The sequence below is a fragment of the Crocodylus porosus genome, unplaced genomic scaffold (genome assembly GCF_001723895.1).
Source record: "Crocodylus porosus isolate Cpor-Errol unplaced genomic scaffold, CroPor_comp1, whole genome shotgun sequence".
Classification (NCBI taxonomy): domain Eukaryota; kingdom Metazoa; phylum Chordata; order Crocodylia; family Crocodylidae; genus Crocodylus; species Crocodylus porosus.
The window spans coordinates 2,681,255-2,704,701 of record NW_017728927.1 but is presented as its reverse complement, the minus strand read 5'-3'; the positions used below and the strand labels follow the sequence as shown (position 1 = coordinate 2,704,701).

General features: G+C 46.0%; 1 long non-coding RNA gene across 1 annotated transcript; it reads right to left on the bottom strand.

The window, feature by feature from the left end:
* Window positions 1–8,280: 8,280 nt before the first annotated feature.
* On the bottom strand, window positions 8,281–23,048 carry LOC109314566. The gene is made up of 4 exons (XR_002102313.1): window positions 22,901–23,048; window positions 20,366–20,445; window positions 15,950–16,081; window positions 8,281–10,406 (listed from the first exon to the last, which is right to left on the bottom strand). It is a non-coding gene; the product is annotated as an uncharacterized LOC109314566 (long non-coding RNA).
* Window positions 23,049–23,447: the final 399 nt, after the last annotated feature.

Sequence of the window (23,447 nt, the reverse complement as noted above, 5' to 3'; positions counted from 1 at the left end):
AACTCTGATAATATGACTTCATAACTTGCATGGCAGCTCTCCCCCCACATCTTATGGACTGGGAAAATATACCAGGTCTGAACACAAACCTAACGAGTCATGGGGCTAGACTACTGGTTCTCAACCCTTTTAGATCTGACGCATCCCTGGATAGACTCAAGGCACCTCTCAGAAAATGCCAGCTCTTAGTTTTCACTCTCTTTTTGACTACGGAAAAATAACGGGACAGTTTTTCTGTTACAAAGTACTCAGAAAGACCCCAACTATGGATTGCTATTTGAAATCTTTGGATTATCTTGTGAATCATGTCTGTAAACCTAACAGTGCTAACATTGTATCGTACCCTTTAAAGCATCTCAAGGCCATGTCACCCTGGTTGAGAATCACTGGGCTTGCCCCAGTTTAGGTGGTTGCCCCATTTAGTGTTAGGTGCATAGGTGTACAACAAATAAAAAGAGTTTAAAAATATTTCACAGTCCCTAAGAAAGGGATTTTAGAAGCTAACATGCTGATCAAGGAGGTCCCTAATATTGATAATAGGAAACAATGAAGTGAAGGGCATTTCTAAAATCCCACCACTCTCCAGAATTTGGGCCCTTTAGTCTGATTTACGGAGGGGCGCCTCCCTTCACCCAGGATCCACAGCCCTTTGGCCTCCCCTCCAGTTGGGCTCCCTCATTCTTTTTTCATAAAGGAAGATCAGTCGCTTTTTTCCAGAAGTGGAGTGGCAAGCCCTTTTCTCCATTCCAGTGGTCAGAGCACTCTCTCAGATGTGGGAGATTTAGATTTACTTCCTTCCTTTGTCTATGGGGATTTTAATCTCACATCTCCTGCCTTCCAAGAGAGCGTACTAACCAAGTCTGTTGGTTACTCTGGTGGAAATACAATCTCTTTTGTTGAAGCTATTCCACTTTGAACAGATTAATTCACTGGGCCAGAATATGTGAGACCAAAACATTATACAAAGGGTGGGCAAAATACAGCCTGCAGGCCAGACTGTGTTCAGCTCGTGGAGGGTCCTTCAGTCTTGCCCAGCCCAGACACGTGCTGTGGCACGTATGGCCGGTCCCAACACCCGTCGGTGTGCAATGGAGCTAGGGCAACACAGTGGCCAGACTTGCTTGCCAGCAGCGGAGGTTTCTTCCGACTGCTGCCACCACTGGACTTGGCTCCACTGCCTGAGCTCCCCAGGGCATCCACTCTACACCCACCTCCAGGGACAGGACATGCACAAGCAGGGTGTGCAGCCAGGCACATGGGATGGGGCCACCAGCAAGTGGGGAGTGGTATTTGGGAGCAGGATGGGCAGGTAAGGCTGGGATTGTGGGCCAACATCTTGGGGCGGTGATAGTGTGGGGCCAGGGCTCGGGACAGAGCTGTGATCTGCTCCTTGTACGCCTGTGCCTGCAGAACTGCAGGGGCATGCAGGCAGCGTATCACAGCTCTGCTCCACGCTAGGCTGGGATGGGGCTGAGCTCAGCTGGGATAAGGATGGGTTGGTGGGGCCAGAGTTAGGGTTACAGGGCGCTAGCCCTGAGCTGTCATCACTCTGTGATTCTTGTCCTGGCCCTGTGCTGGCACTGCCTCACAATCCCAGGGTCTCTGTGGAGACCAGCTAGGATCTGCACAGGGAGATGGACAGAATCCATAGATTGCAAGGCCAGAAGGGATCTTAGAAGATCATTGGGTCCAGCCCCTGCACCAAGAAGGAAAGATAATTGGGGGTCAGGTGACCCCAGCAAGGTGACTGTCTAGTCTCCGCTTGAAGATTTCCAGGGTAGGTGATTGCACCACCTCTGGAGGGAGCTTATTCCACAGTCTGGACACCCTGATTGTGAAGGAGTTTTTCCTAATGTTGAGCCTGAATCGATTTTCCAGGAGTTTGTGGCCATTAATCCTAATTTTCCCCTTGGGTGCCCTGGTGAACAGTTGCTCACTTAGTCCTTGATGTACTCCCCCAGTGTAGCAGTAAGCTGCTACCAGGTCCCCTCGGCCTTCTTTTCTTCAGGCTGAAGAATCCCAGATCCCTCAGCCTTTTCTTGTATGGCTTGTGTAAGACTCTGATCATACAGGTGGCTCTTGTTTGGACTCTCTCAAGCTTGTCCACATCCTTGTTAAAATGTGGTGCCCAGAACTGGACACAGTACTCCAGCTGTGGTCTCACCAGTCCTGAGTAAAGCAGAAGAATCACCTCCTTGGTTTTGCTGGAAATGCATCGATTGATGCCTGCCAGGGTATTATTTGCCCTACTGGCTACAGCATCGCACTGCTGGCTCATATTCGTAGTGTGGTCTATTATTACTGCCAGGTCCCTTTCATTTGTGGTGCTGGTCAGTTTGGTGCCGTCAAGCCTGTAGGTGTGTTGGGGGTTGCTCATCCCAAGGTGGAGCACTTTACATTTCTCAATGTTGAACTTCATCAGATTTCGATCCGCCCAACTTGCTAGCCTGTCTAGGTCTTCCTGTATCTGTAGCCTATCTTCAGGCGTGACCACGCTTCCCCATAACTTGGTGTTGTTCTTGAACTTGGCCATTGAGCTCTTCACCATCCAAATCATTAATAAAGATGTTGAAAAGTACTGGACCGAGCACTGACCCCTGCGGGACACTGCTGCCCACTTCTCACCAGGATGATACAGATCCACTAACTATGACTTTCTGGGTCCTATTCTGCGGCCAGGTTCTCACCCACCTGTCTCGTAGTTAAGCCCACAATCCTACAATTTTCTCATAAGGACATTGTCAGATACTAGAGCAAAGACCTTTTGGAAGTCAAGGTATACAATATCAACCTGCTCTCTGATGTCCATGTGGTGAGTTACCTGGTCATAGAAGCAGATGAGGTTGGTAAGGCAAGACTTGCCCACAATAAAGCCATGCTGGCTGTCATTCAGAAGCTTATGTTCTGCAAGCTTATCACAGATAGATACCTTCATGAACTTTTCTAGGATTTTCCCTAGGATAGAAGTTAGGCTGATTGGCTTATAGTTACCCGGGTCCTCTCTCCTTTCCCAGCCCTTTTGTTACCTTTTCTCTGCATGGGAACAGGCTTCAAGGAACATGTCCTTAAGGAACAACCACTCTTCATGCACACTTTTTGCCTTTGGTCCCTGGCCCCGCAGCACTTCTCCTACTAGTGACTTATGCTTGTTGAAATTTGCATTGTTGAAGTTCAAGACTTCAGTCCTGCTATCAGATATGTCTGCCTTATGTGGGACAAAGAACATGATGGTTTTATGGTCGCTGTTGCCCAGACTTCCTTCTATATTTAAGTCGTCACCAGCTCATCACCAGGATGGGGGTGCTTAGGAATTTTTGGTAAGCTGCTGTGTAGGTGGGGGTGAAGAGGGAAACAGATGTTGATCAGGCCTGTAACAACTCACCAAAACTCCCTATGTGGCCTGTATGCCCAAATAATTGCCCACACCTGCATTATAGCCTACTTATTGGGATAGGTACCTGTGATGGGGGAAAATGAGGGGTCTGCTCCTTGTGCCACTGGATATTTCACTATTTTATAATTAAGTATTCAAAGGAGCAGAGACTGCAACCTGTTTCCCCCTACAATATGAGCATCCAAATCACTAGGCTTAGGAGTCATGCCCATTCTCTCCAACTCTTTATCTCTGTGCCAACTTTGTTCCATACAAAATGTAATAACAGGTGTGACTGAGACTGTTATAGGATCCAAGCGGAGCTGATTGCCTGGTGGTTAGGGTACTCCCCTAGAAGCAGGGAAGATGTGGTTTGAATTTCCTTATACAAAAGAAGAAACTGAAGTCAGGTTTCCTACATCTTAAACCAGGAGTTTTCAACCTTTTTTAACAAGTGTACGCCTTCTGTCTCAAAGTTTTAGCTCATGTACTCATTTATATTAACATTATTTGGGGGGGCTGAGTGTGAGTGCGCATGCACACCCCCCCCCCATCTCCCCAGCAGGTAAGGCTGTGGGGGAGAAGAAAGGGCTGTTGGGAGGTGGGGCCATAATAAGGCCCCTGCAGTGAGGGAGGGACAGGGGCAGAGACAGGGGCAGGGGCCAGGGTGAATGGGATGCCAGTCAGGTGCGGTCGTGAGATAATCAGAGCCTGGGTGGCTTGTCCAGGGGCACAGGGATGGGGGAGGGGCTTCCGCCACTGTGCGCACCCCGGCAGAGGCCCAGGGGTCACATGTCTCCCCAGTCTGTGTGGGGGATGGAGGTGGCTGTCATTGTGTGCTGGGCCTTGCACACTGCTGCAGCTGCCTTAGGAGCAGTGTGATGCCATGTGTCCCACCACTGGGCGGGCAGGGGGCATGGCGCAGCCTGGTGGTGCAGCAGCAGCCACCTCTACCCTGTGCACAGATTGGGGGGGGCATGTGCCCCCCGGGCCTCTGCCGGGTTACACACAGCTGTGGAAGCCCCTCCCTCCCCTGTACCTTGTACAACATTTTTAAGTACACCATAGGGGTATGTGTACCCCCGGTTGACAACGACTGTCCTACAAGAATGCTCTAACCAACAAAATCACCAACAGCATGCCCTAAAATGTATACTGCTGTATTTGTTCCTCCATAATCAATGCCCTTTATTTGGTCTTTGATTCCTTTTTCTTTTGTTGTTGTTTTTTCTTTATTCACTCATTGTATGCATCTTCCTTAATTTGCAGACTACTTACAATATTGCTATTTAATCAATTTAGGGATTTAGCCAACACCAAAAAGCCTCCAGCTAGAACGTCAGCTGTAGCTGACATGTGGAACAGCTGAGGAAGAAGACAGGTCAGCATCAGCTCTTCTTCTACCAGCTGTTAGCAGCCCTATGAGGCCATTTGGCATCTAAGAATTAGTGGTGTAAATCTGATACCCCTCTACAGTGAAGTCACTATGATGGCAGTGAAGTATAAGATGATCTCCCTGTGCACCAGGGATCATCAGTGGGTTGGATACACCAGGATTAGGACCATTTTGTGCCACTAGAGAAATATAAGGAAACTGGAATGTGGTCAAGATTCAAGGCCTACATATGTAAAGGTAGTGACAATGGAGCTCCAGTAAGTTTTCAGATTTGTGCATGCACTACTGAATGTGAATTTACTCTAATTGCATATTCATGTACAGTCACTGCAATTACATACTAAATACCATAGCCCATTGTTTGTGTGTGCAGCTGGTGATAATTGTACAAGCAAATTGTGTGTGAGGAAGTCTAAAAACATGGACTTTTCACTCAAAGGCTAGTAACAATGTAAAAATAAGGACATTGACAAGACAACTGTAGTATAAGGAACTGGGCTGGAACCTAGGACTCAGGAGAGCTGAGTTTTTTCCTAGCTCTATCACTCTAGTGTGCAAATTACTGTGCTTCCCTTCGCTTCTGTTTCCCTTTAGATAAACCTTTAATCTACCTTGTCTAATTCAATGTTAAGTTCTCTTACAAAGGGGATGTCTCTTACTCTGTATTTCCATAAGGCCTAGACCATGTGGACCTCTGTGCTATTTTAATATGAACAGTAAGGAGCTATAATTTAATGGATAATGCAGGAATTTGGAGTCCTAATCTTCCATGAAATCTGAAAAATTTTAATGTTTACAAAATGCTCAGAAAAATTAACACTTTGGCAATGTCAAAGACTAAGAAGAAAAATGAAGAGATGTCATTTATTGAACCCATGGCTTGGGATGACCTCCTCCCAAGACACAGTGGTTTTCAAACTGCATCTTCAAACTGCACTGTGAGGACAATCCCAGTCTGTAAAATTCTGAGAATTTCTTTAGGGACTTTAATTAAACATTTGAGTGCTTTATACAGACTTCCAGGGAACATTAACTATTGAGTGGGAACAATACAGAAAACAAGGGACAACAAAGAAATAAAACCTTTTCTATATTCCTAGAAGCAATAGGGCCATAAAAAAAAGCATCTTTTAAGAGTTACTTCCATGTGACATGTCTGTTATGCTGCAACCCACCCTCTCAAATCTGTCAATAATACTAGTAATCACAGTCCTCTTCCCCTCTCTTTTCTCTCCCTTCCTGAGTTGCCAATTACTTTCTGCATTCATATACTGCTAGAGACCCATTTGTTTCATCATGCCTACAAACAGCCAGGATTCTGACTATAGGTCTTTAAAGTCAATAGAAAGACCCCAACTGAATGCCAGAAGCTTTCAATCACGCTCTCACTAAAGAATAGGGGTCTACCTAAATTTAGGAAGCAGGTAACTGATTTCATGGGAAGATAGTGGGGCCGGCCGTCATTGTCACTTATCATGGTGGGGCCCCCCATGCCTCCGATTGGCTGAGGGCCCCAGTGGCCATGCCCCCCTCCCCACCGCTGATTGGCTCAGAGCGTTGTCCATTGTGTGTCCCTACCCCTTGCCATTGGTGGAGAGATAGGCTCGTGGGTTGGGCTGCAGTGGCCATGAGGACTCCTGGCTGCTACTGGGGGGCCAGCATTTTATTTTTAGTAAGTTTTTCCTTTTTTGCCCCCCATGGACATCATTTGATTTTGCAACTTCCACAAAATCTACAAAATTGTGATTAGAGTAGGTCCCTACTAATGAAGTCATTTACTTATTTTCTTTCTTCAGTTTAATGAATGAACTAATCTTCTATGGCAAAGGATGGGATCAAATGTTGGTAGATTCGGGTGAAAGGATCTGGAACTTAAGATGGGATCTACTTTGAGTATAGTCTAACAATTATCCCTAGGCCTGAAGTTATTAATGGGAATTTGGATTTTTTTTAAAAACAAGACCACACAGGATATTGAGTTACATATACATTTATTCGGTCTGAATGAGACAATTCATGGATAAAAACAAACAGTTTGACTCTCTTGTTTGTATAGTGTATACCCAATGCAAATAAGGAGTGCATAACATATTTATAGCCTGCTTAGTAGCATTTAGTCAAACAATGAAATTGCCTAAGGAGGAGTGTGAAATAATTCATGAATTAAAACAAATAATGGTCCTGCAGGATGACCCCTACAAAAGAACATATTTTGCATTTATTATAGGCATAAACATCAGACCAAATTATTGAGGCCCAGAGGTAAAAACTGGCCCTGTATCCTTAGTGGGTATAGACTCAGCAATGTTTTTGCCACAGCATGCATGCATGTGTGTGTGTATGGCTACAAATAGATGTCACATTTGTCCCAGATGAACCATTTTATGTTGGAATGGAGCAGAACTAAGACTTTCATGTCCAGGATAAATCCTAAAAAGGTTCACAGGATAAGTAGTACTAACAGTTTATCACAGGACATTATGAAGTGTGTCTGAACAGTTATCATGGGATTGCATCATTGATTTAATGGCAGAAACATGGGAGTGGTATCGTAGATAGTTAGGGGCATTAGGACAGTAAATGCATAGATGTTGATATACTTGGGTAAACATGGCGAGTAGATTATTCCTTAGGACCATAGCCAGCTGGCATAAATTAGAACAGCTCCAATGAGAACTAAAGCTGTCCACACTGGCATGTCTACATGAGACAGTTACTGTGGAGTAGACTAATTAGCTCCATAGTAAACATCTCAGCATCTACATGTGCAGGCTATTAGGCTGGAGTAAACTAATAAGGCACTGAAGCACCCTTGTGCCCCAGCCAGCCAGGGCAGCATCTACATGTGTGCTACTGCACAGTGAAAAAAACTCCACAGCAAGGTAGTACTTGTACATACAAGTAATTACTCTGCTGCAGAATTTTTTACTCCACAGCAGCGCAGATGTAGACAGTGCCCTAGCTGGCAGTGCAAGGGGGTGTGTGGATGCATGTGTATGGTGGGGTGTGTGTGTGGAACTTGCTCTATGATCACATGTACACGCTCTCCCTCCTTCACTGCACATGCAGACCCACACACACTCACACGCTCTCTTCTCTCTCTGTCTCTCCCACACACACACACACACACACACACACACAGAGTCTCCCCCTCCCTCATTGCAGGGACACGTGCGCACACACAAACACATATGCGTGCATGCACACACATACCCTCCTGCTCCTGGCCCTGGGGTACTAGCACAGGCCACATGCTCCTGCAGTCCGGTGATGCAGCTGGGGGCCACATGGTGCTGAAGCTGCTGGCAGGCATTCAGGGAAGCAGCGAAAGCTGCAACAGGCAGAGGCTTCTGTTTCTGAGGGAGGAGGTTGGGGTGGGGCAGGGCCAGGCTAGCCTTGCTGCTGAGTCCTTCTGGCTTCTCCTGGGTCCTACTGCCCCTGACCACTGTCATCTTGGACAGGCAGCCAGGAGCAGATAAATATTTCCTAAATTTTTAGGGGCCCCACAGGCCAGATAGAATGGCCTGGTGGGCTGGATCCGGACCACATGCCATATTTTGCCTGCGCCTGCTTTTATGTCTTACCTGGAAATACTGGAAACAAGGATCTCAAAGGTAGCAGGGAGTAGGCACCTCAGGGTAGCTTCACCACCTATTTCCAGGTTTGAGGAGGGTGAGCAGAGTGATGGTCTTGAATGCCATGGAAGTAGCCCAAAGACTTTTCCCTTGAATCAGTAGTTTTCAGCCTTTTGTAGACTCAAGGCATCCATTCATAATTTTTGTGAATTGAGCTATACCCCATTTCAAAAACTAGTTAACTTACAGGGCTTACCTCATATTGCAGAGGGGCCAGACAGTGAATGTCTGGGAGTGGCCAAGCAATGGGCTGCCCTTATCCGATTATCTCCCCACATTCTCCAAGTGATCCTTCAAAGGATCCTGCCCCGGGGTACACCCTAGCACCCTGCTTAAGAATCTCTTCTCTAAGTCTATGGAGTAGCCCACAACAGGAGTCATGCTATTTCTAGGCTGTGCTGTATTGTTTCCATCTAACTGTATACAAAAGCTACTTTACAGGAATATTACTGAGGTTGCAAAAATCAAGCACTCAAAAAATTAGGAGAATCCCAAAAGTAAGGCTGCTTGCACAAACTTAACTTGGCTCCCTTGTGCATATATAGTTCACTACACAGGATATACTTTGAAGAAAGAAAAGGAAAATTAATATGTCCATTAGTGGAAACTTTTCAAATCCTGGGCTAATGAAGAAAAACAATTTGGCTCCTCTCTAACAACTTGCAAAATGTGCCCCCTGGGTGCATTTGCATTACTTGCATAAAGGCCAAAATCAAATAGAACTGCCCCATTTTTGGTTTCACTTTATTATTGTATATTGCTTCATTTTATCTATTTTTTGTAGCATCATATACTATGTTCTGTTTTAATGTTGTTTGAACTGGTAGAACGTATAACCTTAGTGTATGCTTTTAGCAAATATTTGAAATTTACATAATTATATATATATAATTTATCATTAATTTTATTGTATTGTTTTACCAAAGCTATAGTTACATTACTATGAAAGAGAGTACATTTTCTTTGCAGACAACATGTCTAAAGCTACCTCCTGGTATCTTTAGCTCCAAGCTAGACTGTTTACTGAAAGCAATCTAGTTGCAGCAACTGATATACGCTGCTTTCCACCTCTGCAACAAATGAAGCACCAGTCCTCTCAACCGCAGCTTCCTTCAGCACACAGCTGTGATTCGTCATGAAGCCAAGAAATGAAAAAAAACCTGTACGTGATCATGCAACTAAAGCATGATCCTGATGCATGTGCAACCCTTAGCACTAAAGCATTTTTAATTCCAGTAGTTTCTAATTTTTGAATGCTCAACTTGAAATGATACATTTTTAAGGTTGCAATTTCCGAGGATTTGACAAAAGCAAACTAAAAAACCAGAAGTACCATCATGTGGAATTGGCACCGCGTGGGTCAACAGCAGCTTTGGAATCTTTAGACACCCCACAGTCCTCTGCCTCTCCAGCTAATAGAATAAAGCAGGAATGTCAAACTCATCCGTCCCTGCCAGCCGGATAGTGCAGGGCCCATCCACAGGTCGGTTTGGCCCATGGACCTCCCCCTAACCCCTTTTCTTTAGTCCCCCTCCCCAGCATGCCAGATCCACCCACTTCACTGCATGCAGCACCTGTTCCAGCAGGTCCAGGATACACCCTATGTGTTGCACACTCTGGCCAGCCTGGGACACATGTTGCATGCAGAGCTCACTGGGGTGCTGCATACAATGAGATCCCAAACTGGCTGGAGAAGGTGCTGTGTGCAGTGTGCATCCCAGACCAGCCAGATTGGGTGCCAGGTGCCGCATGGGTCAGCTATGAGACCCAAGGTAACACTAGGGACCAGATAAGGAGATTCTGTGGGCTGGATTCTCCACCCAGGCCATATTGGTCACTAGGGTGACCACCTGTCCCTAATACGGTGGGATAGTTCCAAAATGTAAACTTCAAGTCCTGCTCCCAGGTTAAATGACTCCGTGACAGCATTTGTCCCAGATTCCCCTGGACATAGTCAATTATCTTTCCACCGTCTTGTGCAGGGTTCCAGGTTTTCTGTTTGCTGTAAAAAAAAACATGGGAAATTGCATGTTTTTCCAGGCTGGCAGAGTTCTAGGCTGCAAGGGGCTGGGGGAGCAAGGTGTAGGGGGTGCCACATGCATGTGTGCATGCACACACCTGCACTTAACTGGGAATATAGCCCCAGGAAGCAGTGGAAAGCAGCTCCCCCAGCTGCTGCAGGTAAGTCTATGGTGGGGGAGGGCATAGCCAACAAGGGAGAGGTGGGGTGGGGTGCAGACTGAGGCCCTTATGATGAAGGAGGAAGTGGGGCAGAGGTGGTAGCTGGAGCTGGGGTAGAGATACTGCCCAGCTGCGGTGGTGTATGGGGCCCCAGGGCCCAGGCAGGAATGCACATCTGTGGGGCCTGGCTGGGGAGCAGGATGGAGCCATAGGCAGCTCACCCAGGGGTGCAGAAAGGGCATGTGTCCCACTTTTGTATTGTGAAAAGGTGGTCACCTTACATGACACCCCTAAAGTAAAGGACAGCACTAGCGCTTGTTCACATTCAGCTTACTTGCGGCAAGCAGGACACTTCACCAGTGAAGTTTTAAAGATACTTGCTGACATCAGAGGAATAGTAGGACTCACAGACTGGGGGTTGCATTTTAAGTGCTGGAGGGGAATGTCTTCTAGTAGGAACAGGCCCTTATGCCCACTGAGCCCTAGTTTGACCTTTGGGAGGTAGAGGCTGGCAGGGGGGTAAAGACTTTGATTGGAACAATTTGATTGAGACAAGTGGCTGGTTCACAATCACCAGTGTCTATACCAAACTTGGCAACAGTGGCTGCAATTTTTGCAACCCCCTAAAATCAGTGGCCAAGGCTGGTGCCACCTCACTCCCCTTTAGTTATACTGCAGACACATACTGACTGCCCTTCTGCATGTAAATTATATTAAATACTTACTGGTAATCTAAAAACAATCTAATTTGTGTTATGTCATAAAAATCACTTAATTTTCCTCAGTTCCACATCCTCATCATTCTTCTGTCTTGCAGTTACAGAGATCATTCAGCACAAATAAAATTAACCTTGAACTAATTTATAGTTCACAAGCTGTTTCTTTCATCATATTTTATTTTCTTGCCATCTCTGTTCACTAAGCATGATACAAGAAACAATGTTTCGTTCTCTCCTCATTAATTCAAATGTTTTTGTGAAGTACTGCCACCATAAAGCTGCATTGCATTAGTACAAAACCTATTTTCTGAATAAAATTGACTTCAGCCTAAAATGTTTGGACCCATCTCCTAGCCCATACTGGCACACTCACAAGTCCATAAACCCTGTATACACACCCCCACATAGTGAAGAGCAGTATTAAAAAGTTAAGAGTAAAGTCATAAGATAGAATCAGATTTTACAGCTTTTATAAATAACAGCTCAGAGCCAAGGAAGCCGTGACAAATCACACACGCTGGTGTAGTTTACATTGCTTTGTGTGAACTATATTGCAGACAGGAACAGACAGGTATGTAGTTATCCCAGTATAGCAAAGCCAGCCTTAGGGGTGGGATGAGTGACCACCCAGGACGCTGTGGCCAGGGGTGTGCCACACACATGCATGTGTGCCCATGAGCCCACACTCACAGCAGTGCTCTTCTCACCCTGCCTCAGGCTGGAGAAGCAATACCCAGCCCAACCCATCTCCTGCCTCCAGCCCCTGCTCAGGAGGAGCCAGGCCAGGCATGTGGTGGGTGAAGTGGCACCTGCTCCAGTCCACCTGCCTTGCTACCATGCAGCAGCAGTGGTGCCTCTCTGCCCACCTGCCTGCTGCACCATGCTGCTCCAGCTCTGAGGGCAGCTCATACCATATGCAATAGGGCTGCACGAAATTTTGATGGGCATTTCATTTCAAAGCTGTTTCGATTTGGGTTGAGCTCAAAACAACGAAAACAAAACAAGAAGCTTTGAAACAGCTTTGAAATGAAATGAGGGCACTTGAAACATTTCAAAAGTTTCAAAACATTTTGATTTTCAAAGCTGGGCTTGCTTGCAGCTAAACAGAAACTAAGGAGAGGGAAGGGGAAGGACTGCTCTGAGATTGACATCTAGCTTCTAGTTCAATTCCCCAGCTCCCCGATCACTTCCCCCAGCTCTTCCTGGGGGGGCGCAGGCCCCTGAACTATGTGGAATGACAGCATGCTGCTGCTGCCAGCTGGGGCCAACACCAGCACCCGAGTCTGCCTGGCACAGCCCATGCCAAGGGCTGGGAAGAACCCAGTGCTGGCACTGGCCTCAGCCGGCAGCTGCAGCCTGCTGTCATCCTGTATGCAAATCTGGGGGCCCATGCCCCTAGGAGGGCTGCAGGGCTGTGCCAGACTCCTCCCCGGGGAAAAAGGCCCCTGGAGCTGCATGCGGGATGACAGCAGGCTGTCGCTGCTGGCAAGTGATACTAGTTTTGCTCTGAACAGTTTGAGGTGCAGTTTCACAACCCCCCCCCCCACCCATCTCCTTGAAATTTGGCAGGCTTCATGCCCTCAGAAGGGAATACCATCCCTGCAACTGTCATCTGAATCAGGCAAGAAATTACAAAGTTATAGGCATTTTTGTGATTCTCCACTATAGCCTATGGGCAAAACGTTGAAATGCATCAAAACAGCTTCAATGAAATGAAACAAAACAGTGCTTTGCAACAGCAAAATGAAACACTGTACCTTCAGAAGTCGAAACAAAATGGTGCTGTTTTGCGCAGCCCTATTGTTATACTTTGCTGCTAGCTGGTGAGAAAGCAGCTGATAGCTATTTGCTAAAGGCAAAGTCTATCTTGAGATGAAAGCAGTCAAATAAAACTTAGTGTAGTTTAACATCGGTAGAATTCTACCCCAGTTCTTTCAGGCGTAATCCTCTAGATTGGTAAGTTACCCCAATATAGGTATTTGCGTGATCTATCCAGTACACATGCCCCCTCCCTCACCCCACACATATAATATAATGATGATCCATGCCAGAGTAAACATTACATCTATCCAGGGCCAGAGAATGCAGTGAACCTTCCTTCCAATCTGTGAATTGTTGGGCTTATTTGACCTCACCAGTCTGGAGCAGGGGGGCTGGACCCAATGATCTCATGAGGTCCCTTCTGGCCCTAAACTTCTGTGAATATAAGGACAGGAAGCATTGCTGCCCTGGAGTGCTCTGATGGGGACAGAGGAGTGAAGCTATCCCAGAGGAAGCAGCAGACTGCATTCCTAATATGTAATAGCCTATACTGGATCTGTGCAAACAATTCATTTCAGTTACAGTTCTTAAAAAATGTTTAAGGAAAAAAAAATGGTAGTTTGGGGTCCAGCTGAAACTTTTTTTTTTTTAAAGTTTGCAGACAAATAAAAAGTTTATAAAAAGCCTGTTTAGGGTTGAATGAAACCTTTCATTTCATTTTTGAGCTTTATAAAACTTTTGTTTTTAATGATTCCAAGATCAACTTTGAAAAATCCTTTTGACTAAAAGCATTTAATGTCAAAACAATGTTTCAACCTTTAGAGATTTTTAGCAGCTCCCCCTTGCCTCCCCCCCCCCCCGCCAAAAAAAGTTTCAGTTGAAAAATGTTACCCAGTTCAGGTATGCAAGCTTCTCAGTGCTCAAAGTCATTTAAGGAGACATGTCTCCTGCAGCAATAAATCACTGCACCTTTCTAGACTAACTGGTACAATCTAGTCTATGCAACTAACGGTAAATACATGCCTGGGAGAGATGCATCAAATTAAGCAAGCCTCACATGTAATTAATAAAATTTATCAGTGAACATAGAATTATTTCTGTAAATGGCAAGCCATATTTAATTTCTTGTGGTTCTCCAACACACTGCAAAACTTGTGCTTTGGTAAAATATGTAAATTAGATTAAAAATTTACGGTGATTAATTACTTCATTCTTCCTTAGCTGCAGCTAGTTGTTTTCAGTACCTGCTAAATATTTAATGACCCGTCTTTTGTTTGCATTACTGTGAAATATGGCGAATATCTGTCTATATACCATTTACAGATTCTGTTTGTTGTTGCCAACTCTGTCAGTGTCAGACTGCAATCTCTATGTTGAACGTGGGATTTAACGGCCTTCTCTTCTGTCTCCTTTTGTATATTGAACCAATACCTTCAGAAGTTGTTAGGAAAAAGCCTTGCATCTAGCAAAGGGCCAACACTAAGACCTGTTAAATGTTCATATTTCTCTGTCAAATGGGACCTCTTTAGGCAAAAAGATTTCTCTACCCAACAAGGAAAACCAGATTTTCATATATAAAGTGGAAGGTGGAAGTAACAACCTACTGATGGAAAACTTTGATCATCTGAAGGGGCAATGAAAGGGGGCTCTAACAAGTTTTCAAAGGGAGGGAGCTGACAAAGGGCTCCAGGGGTCATTAAAAAGGATCTCTCACCAAAAAAAAAAATCTCACTTCTATAATTTTTACTTTAATAAAAGGCATCATTCTTTTAAACTGATTTTTGTTCTTTGCAATAGCAATTTGAATGGTGATTAAGTCAGCAGTTTGATTTCATTGTAGCTTCTTTCACACTGGTGTAAACAAGGAGTATCAAGATCCACATCTAATAATAAACACCTGCCCCCAGGAATGTTGGTGAAGGTTTTGCCCTTCACTTTTATAGTAACATTTACCACTGCAAAAACAATGCAAAATATGCACAGATCATTTCAATTATACAGTGAAGCAGATGGAGCCAGCCAGAAATAGTCAATAAATAGTAAAATATTTCTCCACTCAGCAGGCTCTAAGTATGTCGTTACTTCACAACTGTGGACTGTATATATAAAATAAATCCCTACCATCCCTTTATCCATTGGACCTTATGAAAAAAAGGGACCAAGAAGGGAAAAAGGAAAAGAACCAGAACTAGCACTTACATATAAGTATTGAACTACTGAATGAAATACTGGTTAAGGCCTGCTCCTGCTGCTGCCCTGTGTTATTTACACCGTTCTGTTCACTTCAGTCTCGGGATCACTCAAAGTACTACATTAAGTCTTGTGTGTAAAAAGTTTATACCAGCGACTATTCCAGTTAGCCACCCTTCTGGAGGATGTCACCTTAAAGATACACAGCTTGATCTTCTATTGCTCTGCATAGGACACAAGTCACACAAAAGTAAGATGCATGAAGCCAGGGGAGTTGCACCTGCCATGAAGCTCACACAACGTAATGGAGAAGTAGCCCCATATGATTCATCTTCAAATAGTCATTATTGGAATGGATTGATCCTCCCATCACACCCAGTGCAAGTTAGAAGTGGCCCCACTGAAGTCAGTAGAATTACACCCAGTTTAAATCCATGAAAGAAGAATCGGGCCAGTAACTCTATTAGCTTCAAGGGAGTTCATCCTAAATGACAAATTCAGGTACTGTTAGAACACTTCTAAAAGTGTAGAGAAAGGTACTGTTAGAAATGTTCACAATTATGTGAAATTCAACCCTGAACTGGCCCTGTACCTCACACTGCATGCCTAGAGTATAACTAGCAAGTTTTGAATTCAGGGCAATTCCATAGAGCAGGCAGGGGGGAGGGGAGCAGAGCAGCAGCATCCGTCTTACCTGCCCAGAGGGCTCGAAATCCCGGGTGCACGCTACCTGGATGGTTGTTGCTGCTGCTGCCAGCACTTCACCTCAGGACCCAGGTAGCAGCTTGAAAGGAAAACCAGTTCCCTTTACCTTTGAGGCACTTTACTAAAAAAAATAAGTAAGCAAATCTAAATATTAACATGAAACAAATATAAATCACAAAGACTAAAAATCCTAAGTAAACCAGAAGTAATATAATGCAAAGGTCAAATTAAAGTCACAACTGAAGCTAACTCAAGAACTCAATCACTTAATAAGGAGGATGTTGTCTTAATCATCAGTTTCTGCAGTAATCCAATTAAACCATGAGCTGATGCAAGACAGATGTATACTTTGTCAATTCTGCATCAGGGGATTGAAGGAGCTGTGTTTTTTGTTTTAACCTAAGCCACAAATAAGAGATCCCGCCTCAACAGTGAAACGTTAGCTAGTGCACGAAGTGACTGCCTGTTTTGGTTTCAGATCCTGACAGAGGTAAACTCAATCTGAATAGTTTTAAGGAAGTACAGAGATCAATTTTTTTAACCCTTCCTTCAATGCTGTTACTCACATCCTCCTAAATCTCCCTCTTGTGATAGGAGCTATAATTCTACTTCTTCTATTCCCTTCACCTTTAAGAGCATGAGTGTTTCCTGTACATTTATAAGACAAGGGCAACTAGCAAACAATGCTCAGTTCTTGACGTGCCTTGACACTTGTCATTTGATTTTAAGGAACTGTTAATGGCTCCATTTCTCACGCTGGCATACACAAGCTCACACATACACAGTCCTCCCATGCCCACTACAAGAGAGCAGTATAGCATTCCTTCTTTAATATCTGGGACTGAAAAGAACTGGTTTTCCGAGCTCCTGTTTTACAAGTCCTGTAGTCCATGTTTGGCTAGCGGTGCCTCAGCCCTAATCGGTATCCTGAAGTGCAGCAGTTTGAGGTTTGCGGTTGTCAATTACGTAAGAACTTTATTGTGCGAAGACATCAATCTCTGGTGCATTTAATCGTTTGAACAGTCACATTTGGCAGATGGCAACCCTTCTAAGTTGAAGTTGAAAACTTTTGGCCCTTTCCTTGAAGTTACTGCTTGAGTCACAATCCCATAAGTCTTCTCTTTAGCACTCAATCACTGTTTTGATGGAAGTGGGTGTGCTGAAGCAACTCAGAGAGAAAACTGCATGATGGTTGCCATCTTTCACCCTTTTAAGACATAAAGAATTTGAATTTCTTGTTCAGTGTCTTGGGCCCTTTGACTCCTGTGGTTACAGCTGCTAGAACAGAGGATCTTGCTCAGAGCTGTACTGGCAAAGGTTTCTAGTAGGGGAATATGACAGGCTCAGGTGTCCAGCCCCAGCTGATCAGACTCCCCTGTTACGCTCTGTGGCTTCCATCACTTCTTGTCTCGTTTGCCACACCTTGATTTTACTATGATAACCTGGGGGGTCAGCCTCAAGAGGCCAGAGTAGCATCTTCTTTGGTAGCTTCCTTATTAGCTAAGTCCTTGGGACTTCTCCATGCTGAAACTCTATAGCACATGCTTTCCCCTTGAGACAGTCCCCAGGGCTTCTCTCTCTTCTCAGACCAGCAGGGTCATATGGACCTGAGCACAGACTCTGGCCCTAATCATGCTTTAGGGCCTCCAACAGTCTCCATAGCCACAGTCAGTCACAATTCCTTGAGGCCTCCTGGCCCAGCCAACAAACTTGGCCCCTCAGGCCTCAAAACCTTGTTCAGGTTTCCACCTTCCCAGTGCAACCCTCACTGGCACACCAAGCTGGGTAATATCCTGGATCCTCAGGGTGCCAGAAGCCCTGGGAACCCCCTCAGGCAGGTCTGCCAACTGAGGTATCCCATGGAGAGGTGCGTCCCTCACCCACACTGCCCAAGAATTTGTTTAAGTCCAATAAATAAATGGGTTTCTTTATTATACAAAACTATACACAGAAAATAACTCATTTTTCTTTTCTTGATTAATCTTATATAGTTATATTTTTTTTTCTTTGCAGAAATGTAAATAACTGTCTTGGTAACTCAGCAAAAATAAGTCTCCAACCAGCCACTGCAGGTAATAGGCTTCTTTTCTTTAGTTTCCTTCTGAAAAAATACACCTCCTGCAAACACTAGGTATTATGTGTCCCCTCACACACCCATGCAGACTTGGGATTCTCCCAGCCTGCTTCTCCCCCAGCACCTCCACATGCAGACAGGGGATTCCCTCTTCAGGTCTCTGTACCTGCAGTATAAGCCTTTCTAGCCCAAACAGATGACTTCCTTCTGCAGGTCCCCGACCAGGCAGCTTCTCCCAGCTAGCTTACCAACCCCTCCCCATGCTTTCCCTGGGTACTTCTGTCCCTGATTGCACAGCTCCACCCCACGTGGGGAAATCAGCTTCTCTTGGGATGACTCAGGCTCTCCTCGGTCTGCTCCCCAGCAAGCCTCAGCTCCATTCCCTCTACCTAGGTGGGGGCCAAGTCTCTGCTCCTCCCTCCAGGCTGGTGTTACTCTTCTTTAGCTTCTCCCCCACTCTCAGCTCTTTATGGCTCCATAGTAGCCAATCAGAGCCCAGGGTCTGCAATAGGGACCCTGGCCACAGTTCAAGTGCTCCAATAAGAAGTGTGCATTGTGCACAACATACCTTCTATCTGGGAAGCTTTTTCACCCTCTGCAGACTTTTGGCCGCCTTTCCTGCAAAATTCTTAGCCACAGCCCACCCACTCAGCTTCCAGCCAAGCAAGATTTTGCAGCTGTCACACCAGCTTTGGTCTTTTTCTTCTGGAAGAGACCCTCTGCCCTGGTCTGCTGCCACAGACCTCAGCTCCTTGGTCTCAGCCCCTGTGTAGAGCAGATTTTAAAACAGAGCAGCCTCCAACCACCCAGAGCCACAACCCAGGCCTCTGGTCAAACACAAAGAGCACCAAACCTCTGTAAACTAAAAAGGTTCAAACCCTGCTTCAGACTGGGCTCTTGAGCCATTGAACAGCATGGCTTCCAACCACTGGCCTCTCTCAGACCTCAAGATACCCATTATGTGTTCTGACAGCCAACTTTGTCCACCACACCTCACATAGCCTGTCTTATCTTTGTGCAGCAATTTCCTCTTTTTAGCAGGAAGCTTATAGGGCTCCTTGCTCCACCCTTTTCTGGCCATCTGACCCAGCTCTGGAAACAGGACCCAGATGCTGCTAACTCTAATCAGCAGCCCAGTACTCTGTTGCCTGCAGTCCGCAGGCTGGGTCCTGAAGCCCATTTATCTAGGCTCCTCACGCCTGCTGTCCCTCACAGCAAGGTTTCCTGCCAGCAGTAGTTGCTTTGCTGGCTCTAGCTTGTTCTGCTCTCTCCTTTCCAGTAACAGGGGTAGGGGACCCCTGTAACATGCAGTAGCAGGCCAGTTGGGTTGGCATAGTGAGTGACCAAAATCTTTACCTTCTCTCATACTTGGAGGCTTGCCAAAGGAAACTAAGGGGGCTACTTCTCTTAGATCCTAGTGACCCAAGAAAGGATAGTTCTCTTTAACATGATCCTGGCCATATCCCTTGATGCAGTCAACACAATCCGATCCCTTTGCAGCAGTCAGACTTCAGGTCTGAAGTTGCTATGGAAAACACACAAGGAGGAGAATTCATAGTTTTATAGGTTTTTTTTCATGTTTTATATTTTCTCACAGCTACAAAAAAGGCATGTTTGAGCCTACCGTTAAGATGCGGGTACCTATCTTCTTGTATGTGGGAAGTGAACTTTTCAGAGCAATGTGTATTAGGCCTAGCACTTCTTTACAAATAGCTAGTAGCTATTAACAGAGTCACTCATACATCCTCTTTAACTTGTGACAGTTGCTACATCATTGTACTAACCAAGAAAATTAAGTAAGTAACTATGGGGCTCCAGCAAGTACAATTTCATAACTTGCGTTCAGCAACTTCTGACCTAAAACCAAAGAACTGTTTTCACATCTTTTCAACACATGCCTCATTTAAGACAATGAATGTTTATGCTCTTCCAAAACCCTTATTCAGGCAGTTTCTCTGCCTGAATATGAGATGAATCCTTGTTTCTAAAACAAAACTGCTCATTAATTCCAGAACTATGCACAGAGGTGCAGCACCTGCAGCGAGCAGTCTGGCTCTGTGCAGACAGAACAACTGCAAGCTGTTTCTTCCAAACTCTTCCCTCCAAGTCCCCTGAAGGTTGCCACTGCTTCCCATTTAGCCATATTGTGCTGTTTGGAGTCTTTTGTGCCTGCATTTTAGACACATTGAAGCCGGAGCTTGTTTGAACAGAGCTCTCCATGAGAACATGGACATTTATGCTAGTCCTTTACAGCCCCTTAAGGTTCAAGGGCCTTCAGGCATCCTGGGCTTTCACTTCCTGTTTGTGTTATCACTGTTTATAGAGACTTACCTCCATCCCATTGTTCCCTTCAGTCTGGTGCTCCTGCTGGTACTTCATTTTGCTCATATGTTTAATTTCTTCTGACTTTTCTGTGAGAGAAGCTGACATTGTCTAAGTTACCCTTGTCCTAGATTTCTCTGCCTGGGTGTGACAGTGATTTCTTCTACTCCCCAGTTATATTCACTTTCATTTCCACCACTTTTATGAAGCTATGACCAATTCCTTTGACCTCTGTCCCATTACCAGTTGGGCCAGTGCCTTTTGTTATTGCTGCTTTGTGCAGCTATTTGACTGATGCCTCAAGTCCTTGGCTCCCCTTTGCAACAGCGAGTAGAATTGGCTCTCCCATAAAGGCTTCCATGTCCTGTCTGTTATTCTGCTGGATTGCAGCCTCTGCTGGGCCTTGGGCTAGTGCACAGTGATAGTCCTTGGGCTAGTGCTCAGTGATAGTCCAGCATTTCCAGTTAAGATCCCTCCCTGTCTGTTTTGCTGTTGCTGTCAGTCCCTTGGCTGTCTTCACTGCCAGCTGTGTTCTGTTGCTGATCACTATGCCCTTTGCATACCTCACACTATTCCATATCCACTCTCAGTCAAACATTCGTCCCTGGCCAGTAGGTATTCTCCTTGGCTTACCTCAACTAAGGCTGTGCATAGGTATGAAGCAGGCTTCTATCTCATGGGCTAGGGACAGACATTAAAAAAGCCTGAGCCTAAATTGATTCAATATTTGCAGGTTAGTCTAACCTGGCTAGGCTAAATCAGTTTTGTAACCAGACAGACATCCCAGAAATGCAGGCACACGCCTGCAGTGGCTCAGGCTAGAAGCCAGGGGGCGCTAGAGCAGCCCTTCCTTCCTTCCACAGCACTGAGCTGAGGGAGGGGGGTGTGGCCAGGTCCTGGCAGGATGATCTGATTAGCCCAGCAGGGAATTGATAACCCAGTATTTATCACCCCTAACTCAGTGTTTACCACGCCATTAAGAAAACAACAGCAGGACATTACCAGCCACCTGTTGATTCAACAGAGACCATAGCCAGCATGTGGTCTGTTAGCTAATACACAGACACCTCTCCACAAGGCAGAGGGGAGGGCGGAATTCCTGCTTAGCGGGGCGGGGAGGGGGCGGAGCAGCCTGCAGGCTGTGCGGGAGACCCAGTCATGGAGCAGAAGGGAGGGGCCAGCCCTGCTGTGGAGCAGAGAACCCCGCCCAGCCCAGAGACCATGCTGGGATGCGGGGGGAGTCTAATTCATATTAAACCAGCAAAGGGTTTGGGACAGACATTGCATAAACCAGTTTGAACCAAATCAGTTAAGTCTGATAGTACATTCAACAAAGTTTATCTCAAACTGGTTTCAGCCATTTTAAAACTGGTTTATGTGCACTGAACATCTGTTCTCTTACAGGTTTAAACCAGTTTCTGATCAACTAAACCAGTTTATATGTAATGCCTGTCCCTAGCCATGATGTCAGCTGTTAGCTCTGCAAGATTTCCTACCCCGTCCCTTTTAAATACAATCCTATTTTGTGTGCACACAGCTCAGCCCTCACATGGTACTTGCTCTTTGTGTACTGTCCAAATCTGGTGTCTGTATCATTTGACTGCTTGCAGCAGCACCCTGCCAACACTTTATTGGATTGCTTGCTATTCCCATCAGAGATGCAAAAATGTTAGGGTCTATCAGCATACTCCATCTCATGCCCTACAGAGCCATCTGTCCTGAACTGTGGAAGGCTTGCCCTCCTCGGTGTTATCTGCCACTAGGCCCGTACAAAGCGGCTAGTATTTGCTTTGGATTTGGCTGATTCAGGGGACAGTGATTCAATTTGGTGATTCGAATCACTGCCCCGAATCAATTCCACCAAATCTGATTTGGAGATTTGGCCGCGGCTGAATTGGCCAAATCTCCGAATCGGACGGGCCCCAACCACCCACCCCGTCAATGGCTGCTCCGCCCACCCCCAGCCTCCCAGCTCTTTAAAAAAAAAGTCCAGTACTCACCGGCTGTTGCCGGGAGGAGAGGTGATCCCTGCTGCCTTCCACTGCTCTGTGCTGTGTGGGGGGCCCTGTTACGATCCCCCATATGCTGCCTGCCCCAGCTCCTGGCACTTAAAAAAAAAAAAAAAGCCCTGACTCACCAGACCCTGCCAGGTGGAGGGCAATCACCATTGCCCCCTAGTGCCCCATGCTGCATGCGGGGCTGCTGCAGCAGCCAGCAAATCAGGGCTTTTTTTCTTAAAGCACTGGAAGTTGGGGTAGGCAGGGCAACCATGGTTGGAGGGGGCTCGTGGAAGAGCCCCCCATGCAGTGCGGGCAGCAGGGGGGCAATGGGGATTGCCCCGCCCCCAGCATCAGCCAGTGAGTGGGGGCTCTTTTTTTTTTTTTTGAGCCAGAAGCTGGGGTGGGCAGGGCAGCCATAATGGGGGCTGGGAGAGCAGGTGGGGATTGGGAGCACTCAGAGGGGCTGGGAGAGCAGGCAGGGAATGGGGCTTAGTGGGGGTCCCACCCCGCTCCTCCAGTCCCCCCTTCCCCATCCCCTACTTACCAGCACAGGTTCTGGGTCTAGTTCTCTGTGGTAGAAGTGGGGACTACCCAAATCCCTGAAGCTCTCCAACTCTTTTCTGAATCAATTCAGAGAGCTTTAAATAGATTTGGACCTTTTTATTGGCTTCCTGATTCAATTTGGATTCAGAGATTTGACCACCGAATCAGGCCACATCAAATCAGCACCTGAAGCTTTGCACAGCCCTATCTGCCACTGCTCTGGAGTATTGTAATACTTTAGGGCTGATGCCTCACTCATGATTTTCTTTACTTTTATTTTTCTATTCTCCCTTCTGTCTCCCACTGACACTCTAGTGCTGTACTGAGAGCAGATCTATGACTTCCCTTGCCCTGCTGCCCAGCAGTGACTGGCACGCCTGTGTCAACTACTCTAAATGCTCTCAGTTTCTGGACTTCTTATCAATTGTCTGCACTTGCCCACATCACCAGCATTTGGTCACATGTCTCTAGCCTGCTATTGCTGCTTAACAGTGGGGCTGGGATTACTATGCAGCTTGCTCCACAGTCTAGCAGGAATCAAATTAGTT